Here is a 15951-nt window from a genome sequence, read left to right on the forward strand (position 1 = left end):
TCCCATTTAAACTTTGTTTAAGAATAATTTTTCCAGAAACATTAAAGACATGTATCCCTATCTTGGTTTGTGGAAGCAAGAGCCTGGAAAGGGTCTACTTGAACTTCCCTGACACAATGCCAGACAGTCATCTTAGTCAGGATTATGGAAGCAACAGTCTTGACAAGAACGTTTTCATCAATAAATCTTTTCATAAATAAATCCACATTACTGAAAAATCTATGTAAGTAATATTTTGCAGTGTAGAACTGGTGTGAGCAGAATCCCTGTGACTGGTGCTTGAGGAATCCTTGTGATAATGATGTTAATGGAGTTCTTTATTTCACTCTAGTTCCCATCCACTTTTTAAATTTCCACAGGGGTTATGCCAGAAACCAAGTACTCAGCCACAAGTCTCTACAGCACAATCCACAGGTAGGGAAACTTCTGAGGACATCTGCAACTGTGATTAAGTGTTTCAACTTGTCACCTAAAGAACCTACGCGGATGTTGGCTCCTGTCCTAGCAGGATCTACTCCCCACTGTCCTTACCCTAACCACCTACCCCACGCCCTATCGTGGTTCACTGCTGATATCATTCTCATGCCTTCTGCTCTAAGGTGCATGCATCGCAAGGTGCCAATCTGCTCCAGGATACGAATCTGGCTTGACAGCAAGGTAGCATGAGATTATATCCCTATGTCTGAAAAATTCATATATGGAGAAGGTACAGTTGTGGAGGTTGCCCCCTCCTTGTCCATGACCCAATTGGTCTTGTTGAATAGCTGAAGCATCATAAGCAGCCATAAGCTTCAGCAACTAAGGGTTGAATGGCACTGCAATTCACTGATAACACATTGTATAATTCTAGGGTCAGCATGGTCACATCTGGCTATTTTGACCTACATTTATCTTCATAAACATTGGAAGACTTGTGTGGCAATCTTAGTTGATATCTTGCCTTATCCCATCTACACCATCTTGAATTGCCTCTTGTATTTTAGGAGTATCTTACAAAGTTGACGGGGCTGTAAATTAACAGCCCTTATTGTTGTTTTTCAATAGCAGAATGCTCACTAGATTTTGTATTACCTGAACTAGCACAGTTAGACAAGCAGAACTAAACCTGTTGATGGATTTCCAAACGTAACACTGATTTGGATTTCTGCTACCTCTCGAATTTGTGGTGGTGCTTGAGAGACAATTTATACTGGTTTGATTTTCCCTTTTATGCCCCTTAAATTCTTCTGACTCAGCCAGATTTTCAGATGCCTCACCCTTCCATCCAGAATGTAAACCTGTCTTGAATCGTCACTTGTAGAAGATTTAAGCACTCCTATTCTGGCAGAGAAAAATCCCTGTAAACTGGGCATTGCCTTTTAGCTCTTCTAAGTGCACCTTAAAATGTAATGCTAGGGAAAGAGCTCTGTGAATTCCAGCATTGCTCAGTATCAGTACTGTACAAATCTTTATCTGTCTTCTGCAGCCACAAATCAACCTATCTGCTGCATACTCACCACCCACCAAAACACTCAACCCCGTACTTTCTCTTAGACTGCACTGGATTCCTTTAGTCTAGTTGTCACAACTTGGTCATAGGAAAATACACATGATGATGTAAAAAGAGAGAGAAAAAAAAGAAACATTCCTGCTGCAAAGCTTTCAAACTCTTCACGCAGATATCAAACTTTAGCTTAAATCCCTTAATTAAATCAGAAGGTATCCGATCTAAAATGAAAGACATGATGGTTTTCTGTCCTACTTCTCTTATCATTTGATCTCCAGTATTTCCTAGCCTGCTATATGATGGCAGCTTAAACTCCAGGGCTCCCCTGAGCAATGATAGGTAAAACAAAAAATAAAAAAACAGGGTTCAATCACATAGTATCCCATACCTTCACAATAATGTTTACAATGTACATTTTCAACAAAATCTCACCGGGACAATTATTTTCACAACGAATTTAGGAAACTATTGGCATCTGCCCACCCTTCCGCTTTGATGTTCCGAAGCTTCAAGTGAATGCTGGGAAGCGCTTTGGTTTCCTCTGTGGACCTCTATACCAGCCAATAAGAAGAAGATTTGGGCACATAAAAAAGTTCTGGAACAGCTCTAGAATCTTTCACAATGTAATAACCTGTATTTCACTGGAATTACTGAAATAAAGGAGATCAACAGCTCATTAAAAAAGCATGTAGGGCGATTTCTGGTAGGGGAGGAGTTCATGGGGTAGGGAAAAAATAAATGTTGTAGAGTAATGAGGTATATTTTAGTTCCAAGAAAAACACACATTTCAAGCATGATAACTATGGAACCTGAAGAGGAACAAGGGTAACTTTTTATTTAAATATTGCAGTAGAGGCCATTTTAAACAGGGGTAAAAACACTCAATTTGTGCATTTATGAAGGAGAGACCATAGGAGAGGGGCATAATTTTTTGAAAGGCTGTATTTCAAATGTGATTGGGTTTAGGTGAGCCTTTAGATGGCTCATCACATTGAACATTTTAAAGAGTATTGTATCAGTTTCATTTTTTTTTTTAAATCACAAATTACTCATTGTTCACCGGATAATGGGAATAGATCATTTGGAAGGATTTAGAAGCTTTTAGGCACCATTAAATGATAGAAGATATGATTTATGAAAACAATCAAATATGAATTTCAGGATTTGAAAATCTTGAATGGCAGAATCTGATGACAATGCACCCTGCTCCAGAGGACACATATCTGTCTACACATGAGCAAGCATAGGTAGCAGGACTAATCTCTGGAGGGAAAGGGAACTAGAAGTGAGAGAGAGAAGAGACAGGGTACCATTATCTCATCTGTGTATCTCTAAACCTTTAGAGGATTCAAAATAGAGTTCTTACAGGTTAACATCAGGAGTTTACTATAGAGACATAAAGTAAACAATTATTTACCATTATACACAGTCAGAAGCAATATAACAACTTTGGTGATTTTCGTTATTATGCTTACCAGCTTCAGAATGGCAGTAGACCATGTACCTAAACCAATATGGAGGATAGCGGTATCATAAATGGTGAACTCCAGATTGAAAGCAAAACAAGAAGAAAGGTAAGAGGAAGTAAGGGACAAATAAAGCAAACTAAGCAAACTCATTATCCACAAACAGGTGAAAGTTCAGGCAATTAATTTAGGAATTGAGGGAACTAAATAAGGCGTAAAGCAACAGATGTGAAGGATGGGCAGGGCTGATTGACTTATAGAGCAATGTCAGAGTGCTAGATTGGCCAGTCTGAGAGGTCAGTGTGTGGTCCTGTTTGAGGCTGTGTGGGCTAGTTTTGTGTTGGTAGGCCAGATATGAGGCAGGATGTGGTCTGTTGTTGTGAGCACCTTTATATAATGAGTAGAATGCAGTAGCAGACAGAGCTACACAAGCGACTTTAGATTGCACCGGGCACACAATGCACCACAGGGTGAGTAGATCACATGGTATGAAGGAAGCTACATCATGTCCTTTCCGGTTTGGTGTGGTGGGTGGAGTCATTCTAATTGGGAAACAAAGCAAGTCACACCTCACCTACGATAGCTGATGCACACATTCAGTCCCCACATTACTCACAGTCCGACTCTATCCTCATCGAGTTGCTTGAGATCTAAATACGGTACCAGTGAATGCTCATTGCCAAATTCCCCTTGAAACGCTAGCAGTGGCTGATTGGCTGGGGGGGTCCTGGTTTTTTCATTTTTCTTTCCCTGGGATGCTATGCAATGGGAGTGTTATAAACTAGGGCAGTATTTTTCTCTGTAGTTCAGAAGAAGAAATAGATAGATTGTATTTAGGATAAAAACCTCCAATTAGATTCAATCATGAGGTTATTATTGAATCCATTGCTTTTAATACCAGGAACAAACGCAAACATTAAACAAGACAAGAAACCCTCATAAAAACTAATTATTCATGGCCTAATAAAAAATATATGTATATCGACAGAGCCACTCAGGTGCCTCGACCCAATGAGAAAATGCACTTTTGAAGCTGCTATACAGACTACCTCATTAAGACCGACCAGTTCCCTGTCCTGAGGAGACCCTGAAATTATCTAGGGTTGAAATGCGTCAACACAATTATTCAAGGGCATGAGGCATAAAATTCCATGAGGGAGCTACTAAAAAGGATCATGAAGATGAAGTATGGCTTTCATGAAAGTATTATTGCAAAACCCCCTGTTAACTTTTAAGGTAGTATACAAACTAAATAAATGAAATACCTGAAGTGCTGCAACCAAAATTGTTTATTTCAACAAGTCAATGGGTTTTGCTTATGTTGGGTGTCACTGATTAGCGATGGAACTCGGACACTGATGCATTTTGTGAGATGAGTTTGTAAATGAATCCGTATGGTCTCCATATTTTAAATTTTTTTTATGATTCATATCAATGTGATGTTTGTTTTCCAACAATAAAAAGTTATCACTTGAAGGATCAATTGATTAATTTACTTTTCTAATTGTGATTTATATGTATCGATCACGGGATGCATTGTTTTGTTGCCTTCCTAATGATCTGTCTCAAGCACTAAAGCCACTAACCATTAGATTTAGTTGATAAGGAGCATTTTTAAGACCTTCTTTTAGTCCCTGATAAAAATGCTGTCCTAAAATGCTGTATATTGCTGACGCCAAGGACACTTATTTAAGAATAAGGGCACTGGCACGACCTAGATTAGAGCTCTCTTGGAAAATAAGAGAAAATAAAGGCAATTTTAGCTGTTTTAATGGAAAACTGTGTAGATCACAATAAAAAAAATAGATTAACCTTAGCCAGGAAATACTGAAATAACTGTAGATCTTCATGAATTGATCAGATGGTGCCACGTTAGGAGACCAGTAATTCCCCACTTTTTAAAAGGTCCCGGTTCCCCCAGATATAATATTGGCCGCAATAGGAGAAGAACTGAGCGTGGCACTTAACCCATGCACTACACTCTAAAGTAGTAAAAACATAGGGGCATATTATTAAGAAACGGCATTACAATTATCGCCGCTTTACCGGCAGAAAACTGCCGCTAAAGCGGCGATAATGGGCTTGATAATATGCCGCAGAGAATTCCCATAGAAGCCCATGTTCTGGTGTCATGGGCTTCTATGGGAATTCTCACGGGCATATTATCAAGTCCATTATCGCCGCTTTAGCGGCAGTTTTCTGCCGGTAAAGCGTCGATAATTTTAACGCCCTGCTTGATAATATGCCCCATTGATTCACCGCTTTTTAAAAGGCTGCGGATCCCCCAGATATAGTAACAGTTTTCATTTTGTGCAAATGAGCAAGTTAAAAGAGGTAGAGATGTCTGGGACAACCTACCAGTTCCTCCCAAACACCTGACACTTCTCTAACACTGGCCCTGGTTCTTGGGGGCCACCTGTCATCTTCTATACCTGAAAGTCTGGGTATGAGGTGGGCACTTTCACATACTCTGCAGGTGGGCACTTTCAGTCTTTGTTACGCTTATGAACGCATGGCGTACCAGTAAGAGTGTGCAGGGAGCTTTGGAAAGGAGACTTAGAGAACAGCGGGGCCGGCATCGGCATCGGCCACGCCAAAAGTATGGCGGTCGAGCCAGCCCCCTTCAGACCGGGAGGCAAGTCTGTCATGCACTTTGGTGATGCGACAGGAGCGCCTCCTCTCCAATTGGTTCCGGCCCAGGGGGGCGTGACCCGGAAGTGATTGGAATCACTTCCGGGTCACACGACGGGATGCCAGGCCGGTTAGAACCGGCCTGGCATAAAAAATTGGATAAAAGGCTGGGGACCACAGGAGTCGGTCTCTTCACTCCTTGCTCCCCAGCCTGCCACCCCAGCCTCGCTAGGAGGCAGTAATTTGATTTTGTATTACAGGTATCGTCGTCATCGGAGAGCCGCGTATTTTGATTCGGTCAGCAGCCTTCGGACGTAGGAGATCGGCAGGCAGGGGGATCGTGCGTTGCAGCGACGTTGAGTGCCTGGCTGATGAAGCCACCGTTGAGTGCCTGGTCATGTCAGGAGCGTGCGTTGCAGCGACGTTGAGTGCCGGGCTGACGAAGTCACCATTGAGTGCTGGGTCGCGTCAGGAGTGGAGAACAGGAAGCGGCTTACGGGCTAATCGGAGCCCGGTACAGGTACCCGGTAGAGGTGGCGCTTGTGCTGATTTAGAGCGCACACCCCTCCGGTTTTCGCCCGCGTTGGCATGGGACCAATTGTGCGCGCAGCGAGTGCTCCCGCATTTGGCAACCTCCGGTTTTCTCCCGTTTTATTAGGCTGCGTGCATCAAGGCAATCGTGCGCGCAGCAAGTGCTTTCTAACTTGTTGCATCATCGGTCTTCATCCATATGGTGTAGGCTGCGCTTTGGCATTAGTACGGCAGCAGGTGCATTAGCATCTTAACCATCGCACAAGGTGCAAGAGGTTTTGTGGCATAATTAGCAAGTTATACATAGGAGAACGACAGAAGGTGAACAGGGTGTTAAAAGTGTGTGACATCGATTTCGTGCAAGGTTCAACTCCCAAAGGTGGTGTCCTATTGTTGCTTATGAATTGGTGTCAGGTTCATGATCACAATTAGAAAGGTGTGTGGGGTAATTTTGCTGTTATTGTGAACAAAAGGATCACTTGCACAAGCCTGTGTTTTTGCTCGTTTTATAAGTGACTACCAGTAGCACATACTGTTTAGCGAATGGTCTAACAAGGATCTGCTGAGCAAAACATAGCTTCAGGGGGGTGGGACACATTTATGCTGTTTCACTTATATGTTATAGATACCAGGTGACATCAGTGAACACAGGAGGACCGCAGAATCTTCGTCGGGGTTTGAACAACCGGTGAAGCACACAGGTTGCCTAAGAGGACACAGGCAGGCCCGCACTCCAGCGCTTCCGGGAGCCGCACAGGTTTGGAGTGGATCACCTGACCCGCTGGATTAGCTAGTGTTGGGCTCTGGTTGCGCGGATGCTTAAGGCCTGTTTGTGTACCTCCAACGTGTTAAGGTAAGCGCCTGGACTGTGGTCCAAGTCATCGCTGGACCTAGGAGTGTTTAAGTCAGGCTACTACATGTGTAGCTCGCCTGTGGGCAGAATACTGCTGTAAGTTTGATAAGTAATGGCTGGGAAAGCTAAGAGGGGAGACCAGCGTTCTCGTATGGAGAGGCTAATGGAGGCATTGATGAAAGAAGGTAGACAAACTGGGTCATGGTCTCGTTTATCTCAGGGAGAAGGTGGAGGGGCAAGAGGGGACAGAAGAGAGGGCTAGGTGCAGCACTGCGCCCCCCAAGGCGGCATTCCCTCCTATCCCGAAAAGAGTTAGGGCAAAGAAATGGGCGGGGGAGGAACCCGTTGTGCCCTTGGCCCCTGTTCCCGTGAGGGAAGTCCCACCTGTACCTCTGGGGGAAGTCCCACATGCCCAAGTACCAACCCCGCCAGTGACACCGGCCGTCCCGGTGCAAGTACCAGCCCATCCAGTGACACCGACTACCCCAGCACCAGTGCCAGCCCCTCCTGTGATTCCGGCTGCCCCGGTACCAGCTCCCCAACCCGCTCCCACAGGGGCAGTGCCAGTTGAACCAGGGGTCCCGGCACCAGTTGCATAGCCCACGGGGGAGCCCAGGCCTGCAGGGGAGACCCCACCGGGTGAAAGCCCACAGCTCCCATTAGTCTCTCCGGCGATGGGAAGTGAGATCCCACAAGACATAGTTTCCCATTTGGCAGCAATCCTGCCATGATTGGGGAAGGCAGGTATCCTCTCTTCAACGGTGGGGGCTAAGGACATAGGTACTGATGCACTAGCGGAGGCAAAGCGAATAGTTTCTCAGTTTCATACGGTACCTGTGGTAAAAACTGTGGAGGGGCCAGCTGCACCTTTGCCTGTCATTTCAGCAGGTGGTACCAGCACACTGGAAAACAACAAGGGATTGGCAGGGTGCAGTGCGACAAATGAGAAGCAGCCGGAGGCAGCTGGGGCCACCGCAGTAGGTAAGCTGCCGACATTGCCAATGCTGGACTTGGGGGAGTCCCGCTCAGAGTGAGAGCGTTTAGGCAGACATGTTTCACAAGAGGTAAAAAACAGGATTTGGTCTGGGGAATATGTTAATATGTTCTCCTTGCTGAATTGTGCGAGAGAGAGGGAGGACGCGAGGAAAAATAAAGACTGGATGCTCCCTAGGGAATGGGCCAATCAACTGCAGAAATACAGGGTGGAGGAAAACTTGATTAATTGGATCAGAGGTTTTTCCATATTCATGGCAGTGACGGCTGAGCGTTTCCCTAACTTACAGGCACAAATGTCTTGCTACCAGAACAGGATAGTTCGGGCACATGATAAATTCTCAAGGGGGGGGGGGGGTGGATGGAATATGACAAGAATTTCAGGAGATCTGAGGCATCTGACCCATCGCTATCTTGGGACCGCATAAACACAATAGCATGGCTAGATCGATTTGGTGGGGAAGGACAAAATATTACAAAGAGCCAGTCCCCCCAGCCTTTTCAGCCATTTCATTCCTTTCGGTCACAGGGTAGCACAGGTTCCGCCAATAATACAAACGGCGGTGGGGGAAGGAAAGGGACATGTTGGAACTTTAATAGACGGACTTGCACCAGACCCCAAGGAATGTGCAGGTTCAAACATGCATGTTCCATTTGTGCCAACCCATCCCACCCCGAGTCTAAATGTCTCAAGAAATCCAAGGATAAGGGTAGAAAAAAACAGGAGTGAGTTGGAGGCACCGCTCAAAGTACAGTCACCCATTGATTTAACCGCTTTGACACCCTGGCTCAACAAGTATCCCTGCCATCTCACCGCTAAAACTCTTTTGGATGGTTTCAGATATGGTTTTAGGATACCAGCATTAGGTTACGTGGGAACACCAGAGTGCAAGAATCAACTCTCGGCACGGGCAAACCCCGGTGTAGTGGCAACAAAAATTGACAAGGAACTGCGTTTGGGCAGAATAGTTGGCCCATTTGAGTCCATCCCTGTGTGGAATTTTGTCTGCTCCCCTTTGGGGGTGGTTCCCAAGAAGGTAGAGGGCGAATTCAGACTCATCCACAACCTGTCAGCACCCAAGGGAAATTCACTGAATGACGCAATTGATGATGAGATTTGCAGTGTGAATTACGCTTCCTTTGACCAAGCAGTGGAGATGCTCAGGGGTTTGGGCCCAGGAGCAGTGATGGCTAAATCAGACATAGAATCTGCTTTTCGGTTATTGCCAGTCCACCCTTCTGATTTTCATCTGCTTGGTTTTCAGTTCAGGGAAAATTCTATATGGATATGTGTATGCCAATGGGCTGCTCTGTGTCCTGCGCTTATTTTGAAAGATTCAGTTCATTTTTGGAATGGGCGTTCAGGCAGAAGGCAAGGTATCAGTGAGTCATGCACTACCTGGAAGACTTTCTTATCTTGGGGTCACGGGGCTCCCGGGAGTGTGTGTGGGCGCTGCAGGAATTCTGCACGCTCATGCAGGCTTTTGGGGTTCCTTTGGCCCCGGGAAAGACAGTTGGGCCAGCAACGACAATAGAGTTCCTAGGGATTGAGTTAGACTCCATTCAGAGGTGTTTCAGGTTGCCCACGGACAAGATCACCAAGTTTAGGGCAGCATTACAGCAATGCTTGAGCAGGGAGAAGGTCACATTGCACCAGTTGCAACAGACGGTAGGGCAACTGAATTTTGCCTTAAGGGTCATACCGATGGCAAGGCCATTTTCCCAATCAATCTCACAGGCCATGGCTGGGCTCAGGGAAAAACACCACCACAGCAGGCTGTCAGCTGAGGTTAGGCAGGACATGCGGATTTGGATGGCATTCCTGCAGGACTTCAATGGCAGGGTAGTGTAGCCCGGTCCGCCCACTACTTCCGTGGAGTTGGGCTTAATGACTGACAGCTGCGGGTAGTGAGGGATTCGGTGCCATGCACGGTACCGAGTGGGTGGCACAGCGGTGGCCAGCATGGTGGGTGGAGACTGGCTTGACGGGTAACATTGGTTTCCTGGAACTGTTCCCCATCTGGGTGGCATTGACGGTATGGCCAGAACAACTGCGTAATCAATCAGTGGTGTTCTGGTCAGACAACATGACTGTCGTGGAATGCATCAATTGACAAGCTGCACGGTGTAAAATGATTCTCCGTCTATTGAAAGAGATTGTTCTCATATGCATGAAGCTAAATATGCAATTTAGAGCCAAACATGTACCAGGTTTTCTAAACCATGCTGCTGACGCACTTTCTGGCTTTAAGATGCAGGTTTTCAGGGAACACCTCCCGGCTGAGGCGGCCTATGCCACCCCCTTCCCAGAACTACTTTGGCAGATTGGTGCCCCTAACTACTGGACCTCGTGGCAGCTAGCCTAGCACCCAGGACCAGGAAAGCATATGAAGGGGAGTTTTGGGCATATTGTTCTTTCTTGGGAACGGAGTGGGCTGGGAAGTGGCACGACACGGGGGCACTCCTTCATTACCTGGGTTCTTTGAAGGGGGAGGGACGTTCAGCGGCAGCAGCTAAGCGGCATGTGGCGGCAATCTCTTTCTTTGCCCAAATCAGCGACAAAGGGGATCCCACCAACAGCTTTACGGTTATGAAGGCCTTGAAAGGTTGACAACGCCTCCAAGGGTCTGCCCCAGATACGAGACAGCCAATTGGGGTGGAGCTGCTGACATCTTTACTAGGGACCCTCCCCTTGATCTGCAACACCTCAGGGGAAGTGCTGTTGTTCACTGCCGCGTTTTCATTGGCCTTTTATGGTGCATTCAGGATTGGGGAATTGGTGGCCCAAAACAAACAGGATGTACACGGCGGCCTGCAGTTTGACCGCGTTAAGGTAAAAGAAGATACACTACTGATATCGATTAGGAAGTCCAAGATGGATCAGGAAGTACGTGGGGATGGGGTAGTACTGCATCGGGCACATAGTAACCCATTCTGCCCCCTCTCACATGTGGAAAATTACCTGCAGTGTAGACCCTGTGACAAAGGGGGGCCTTTACTAGTACATACAGATGGGATCCCACTCACACGTTTTCAATTTAAGAGGGTCCTGGACATGGCAATCCAGACAGCAGGTTTGAACCCAAGCTGTTTTGGAACTCACTCTTTTAGGATAGGGGCAGCCACTGAGGCGACGGTTAGGGGCCTAGCTAGCAACAATGTCCAAAGGATTGGGAGGTGGGCCTATAATTGTTATAAGCGCTATGTGCGACTACATATGCTGTGAGTGGGATATGTTGCCACGCGCTGACGCATGTGTCCTTCTCTGCTTTCATTACAGTTTCTCAAACCTGTCACGCAAGGGGGAAACCGAAAACACCGCAACAACAGCGTTGGGCAACTCAAGGACCATCATCACCGGATAAAGGATCACATGTTGTTTGGATAGTTGGCCACTCGTATGTAAGGCGTCTGTCTAATTTTTTCATTACAGGAAATTATAAAACCAGGGCACAGCAGGCCGGTTTTGAGATATCATTTCATGGGAAAGGGGCCTCTGCTTCAGTCAGTTTAGGGGTATCATGTTAGACTTATTGAGAAAGGGGGGGGTTCCTCCCAATATTATTATTCTGCACCTAGGGAGGAACGATCTGTCAAGCCTAGGAAGGAGGGGGTTGGTGGAAACCATAATCTCAGAAGTAGGTTGGTTAGCCAAGACATGCCAGGGATGCACTATTGGGTGGTCTCAGATGATACCCCGATTTCAATGGAGGTGAGTGGAATCTGTAAGAGCATTGAATCACTCTGCGAGGAGAATAAATAACAAAATAGAGAGGCTTTTCAGGGCTCCTCATCTACAGACCATCGCCCATGGGTGGAGCCGTGCTTCTTAAGAGACGGTGTTCACTTGTCCAAAGTAGGCAATGAGGTTTTCTTGGAGAATATATTAGCTTGGTTGGGTGGCCTCAGAAACAGGGCATGACCTTCTAGTGAGCGCAGAGGGGGGGCAGCTAGTCGGTCAACTATGCTGGCCTGTGGCGATAAGGTCATGATTGGTGAGCAGTAAATTTAAGGTCCTTAGAGGGCGGCGCCATTCTTGAATGGGGTCGCCCAAGTGGGAGGGACAAGGGGTCTCTCCTAGAATTCCAGGGGCAGTTGGGTGTGGGGGAGGAGGGAGTCACGCTTTCTCTAGGCTGGTTGGCCACCCCGCACGTGCACAACGGCACCAGTAAATGGCACAGAACTGCAAGGGCCCCATTTATGGAGATAATGTACGGAGCGTATGGGGTAACCGGGGGTGAACGGGCCCTCTGCGCATGCGCACTCTGGCTGGAGGGCGTGGTTAAGTTGATAAGGATCTGACACCACTTAGTGACCTTGCCGTAGGTCCAATTAGGATACGCAGAAAATAAATACTGTAATGATTATTAAAGATATGTTAGATTTGGATAGGAAACCTTTGTATTAGAGTTATGTTAGGGTTAGCCATCTGACATCTGTACTTATCAATTGTAATCAATGTAATGTATAATTTTCTGCGAAAAATGTATGTAAATATTGTAAATTTTGATAATTTTTATTAATCTTTGTTTAATAAATACGGCCGGGGGGTTTATGCTCCCCACATCCAAACTCCTCTCCTGTCACTTTCTGGGCCTGGTTAAGGGAAGAGGGGGTGTAGGTAGTACCTGGCCATAGAGAACGACCGAAATTGTTTATTTTAACAAGTCAATGGGTTTTGCTTATGTTGGGTGTCACGGATTAGCGTTGGAACTCGGACACTGATGCATTTTGTGAGATGAATTTGTTCGTAAATGAATCCATATGGTCTCCATATTTAAAAAAATGTTTATGATTCATATCAATGTGATGTTTGTTTTCCAACAATAAAAAGTTATCACTTGAAGGGTCAATTGATTAATTGCTTTGATCACTTTTCTAATTGTGATTTATATGTATCGATCACGGGATGCATTGTTTTGTTGCCTTCCTAATGATCTGTCTCAAGCACTAAAGCCACTAACCATTAGATTTAGTTGATAAGGAGCATTTTTAAGACCTTCTTTTAGTCCCTGATAAAAATGCTGTCCTAAAATGCTGTATATTGTTGACGCCAAGGACACTTATTTAAGCACGGCCTAGATTAGAGCTCTCTTGGAAAATAAGAGAAAATAAAGGCAATTTTAGCTGTTTTGATGGAAAACTGTGTAGATCACACTAAAAAAAATAGATTAACCTTAGCCAGGAAATACTGAAAAAACTGTAGATCTTCATGAATTTATCAGATGGTGCCATGTTAGGAGACCCAGTATTTCCCCACTTTTTAAAAGGTCCCGGTTCCCCCAGATATAATATTGGCCGCAATAGGAGAAGAACTGAGCGTGGCACTTAACCCATGCACCACACTCTAAAGTAATAAAAACATAGATTCACCACTTTTTAAAAGGCTGCGGATCCCCCAGATATAATAACAGTTTTCGTTTTGTGCAAATGAGCAAGTTAAAAGATGTAGAGGTGTCCGGGACACCCTACCTGTTCCTCCCAAACACCTGACACTTCTCTAACACTGGCCCTGGTTCTTGGGGGAGCCTCTGCCACCTGTCATCTTCTATACCTGAAAGTCTGGGTATGAGGAGGGCACTTTCACATACTCTGCAGGGGGCACTTTTAGTCTTTGTTATGCTTATGAATGCATGGCATACCAGTAAGAGTGTGTAGGGAGCTTAGGAAAGGAGACTTAGGAGTCACAACCAGGGCCCGAGCAGTGGGCTGCTGGCCACTTGTCCACCTCTTTCCTCTTGGCTCCTTCACACACCTCTTCCATTCCATGGCCATGGACAGACATGCATTTGTCAGGCTGAGAGCAGTCTTACTTTCTCTTTGCAATTCCCTCAAGATGCATACACACTCTGTGGGAATTCAACCCCTCCCTTCCCCCTAAGTTATCTCATACTTTTCTCATCTTTGGATATAAAAAAAACAATGGCAGTAAGAATTTCTACAACCTTCTGCAGCTCGTGTACAATCTGGGCTAGAGGGTAGGTATCAATATTGCAGCAGGTGCAGTGGCACTGGAGCCTAGGAGTCTTGGGTGCCCTCGATACGAAGGTGCCACCCGGGAACTCAGGCATGCCGCCAATATGGCGGTTGTGTCGGTCCCGGTGACACTTCCACTGGGTGTGGGGGTGTCGGCACTGGTGACGCGCTGGGCGCCCGCCCCAGCGCTCGCCCATTGGTCATGGGAGATCTGCCCCAGAAGCAGTCTTAATGCTTCCGGGGCAACGCTGGAAAAATGGGTCCCGGATCTCGCCGGGACCTGTTTAGTCCAGTTTGGGTCCAAAGCACTCTTTAAAAGAGCAGCAGAGCGGTGGCAGAATCTCTTCTTCGCCGCTCTGCCCCTGAAGCAGCACCACCTCACCAGCCACACGCGGAGGACTCCAGGAAGCCTCCGTTGTTCCTTTCCCCACCCACCATCCCCTGAGGCAGAGAGGTTTTAGGAAATAATTGTGTCAGGCTTGTGTTTAGTGTTTTTTTGCTTTTTAGGTTTAAGTTTGTAAGCTGGTTGTCATTTACTGAAGAATGTCATTCATTATGTTTTACTTTACAGGTTAATGTCAATTTTCTTGTCGTATTTTATGTCTGAGTATCCTTGGTCTGCGGTACGGTCATGATTGCTAAGTCAAATTTGACATCTTTTAGAAGGCATCCCATTGTTTAACGGGGACGCCTGGGGTGGGGATAGTGGTCTCTCCTCACACTCCAAGGGGCGCCTTCAGCCGGTAGGCTGAAGGGTGCGGGGCAGGAAGTTACGCTTCCGGTGTGCCGCTTGGGCCAACCCCTTCGCAGGTGCATTGGGCGCCAACGTAGCATAACATCAGACTCTGGTAGGTAGGATGGAAGGGCGTAGAGGGCGCCCGCGAAAAGGAATCTGGTGGGCACTTGGGCCTCCTGCGCAAGGTAACTCTGGTAAAGGTGGACCTGGCAAGTAGTTGGGAACAGTCATGACCTTGCATATAGGCTCATCCAGGATACGCAGAAAACAAATTGTACATATTCCAGTTTTAGGTTAGGTATGGCTATGAATTAGACTCATGTTAAGGTTAGCCATAAAATGTGTTAAATATTTGTATTCAAAATGTGATTGAATATGTTTGGGTTTTCTGAGTATATGTTAGAAAATGTATTGTGTTATGAATTTTCATTATGTTTTATCAATTTGTAATAAACAAAGGCCGGGGTTATACGACCCCTAATCCAAAGAGTTGTGTTTGGATGTTTCATTATCGATGCCTCAGGGAAGAGAGGGTTTGGAGGTAAGGGTAAACTGATCATTTCATGGGAGGGGACTCAGCAATACCAGGCCATATCAGTTATCGCCCAATGTCAGTACTTAAAAAGGGTCAAAATGAAGAGCAAAGGTGATCGCATACACCAAGCTGAAATATTACTAACCCCTTGTATGCCCATGACGAGCTGGACTCGTCATGGAGCACAGTCGCGCTGTGCCCATGACGAGTCCAGCTCGTCATGAGGCATGCCCTAGGGAATCCCTCTGGTGCGGGCACCAGAGGGATTCCCTTTTGTGCAAAATAGCCTCGGGAGCTGGGGAAGAGCTTCCCCAGCACCCGAGGCCACCCCCCCCCCTTTTACTGCAATGACGATCGGCGCGCACGTCGCGCCGACGTCATTACAGTGAAAGTGAAACTGAAATGAGCCAAGAGGCTCATTTCTGGTTTCACTTTGTACGTGCTCAGGGGGCTATCTCAGCCCCCTGAGCACGTACAAAGACGGGAGAGGTATCGTTGGAAAGGGGAGAATCTCCCCTTTCCAATGGTACCCCTCCCCAGTGGATCCCTGCTTGGGGATCGCCACAGGAGGGCGATCCCCAAGCAGGGATCCACCCACTAGACACCAGGGAGGGGGGAGCGGCCCCTTGGGCAAGGGCCTTTGCTCCCCCCTGTGTAATTTTGGCCATTTTAGTCTTTTTACCCCCCCTGGGGGGCAGATGGGGGCATTAGCCCCCAATCTGCCCCCCTGGGGGGGTAAAAAGC

The 15951-nt window shown here is 46.5% G+C and overlaps 1 pseudogene; it reads left to right on the plus strand.

Annotated features, from left to right (window-relative positions):
• Positions 1–9117: 9117 nt before the first annotated feature.
• LOC146821737 (uncharacterized) lies at positions 9118–9812 on the plus strand (annotated as a pseudogene).
• Positions 9813–15951: the final 6139 nt, after the last annotated feature.

Source organism: Triturus cristatus, chromosome 6, assembly GCF_964204655.1.
Source record: "Triturus cristatus chromosome 6, aTriCri1.1, whole genome shotgun sequence".
Classification (NCBI taxonomy): domain Eukaryota; kingdom Metazoa; phylum Chordata; class Amphibia; order Caudata; family Salamandridae; genus Triturus; species Triturus cristatus.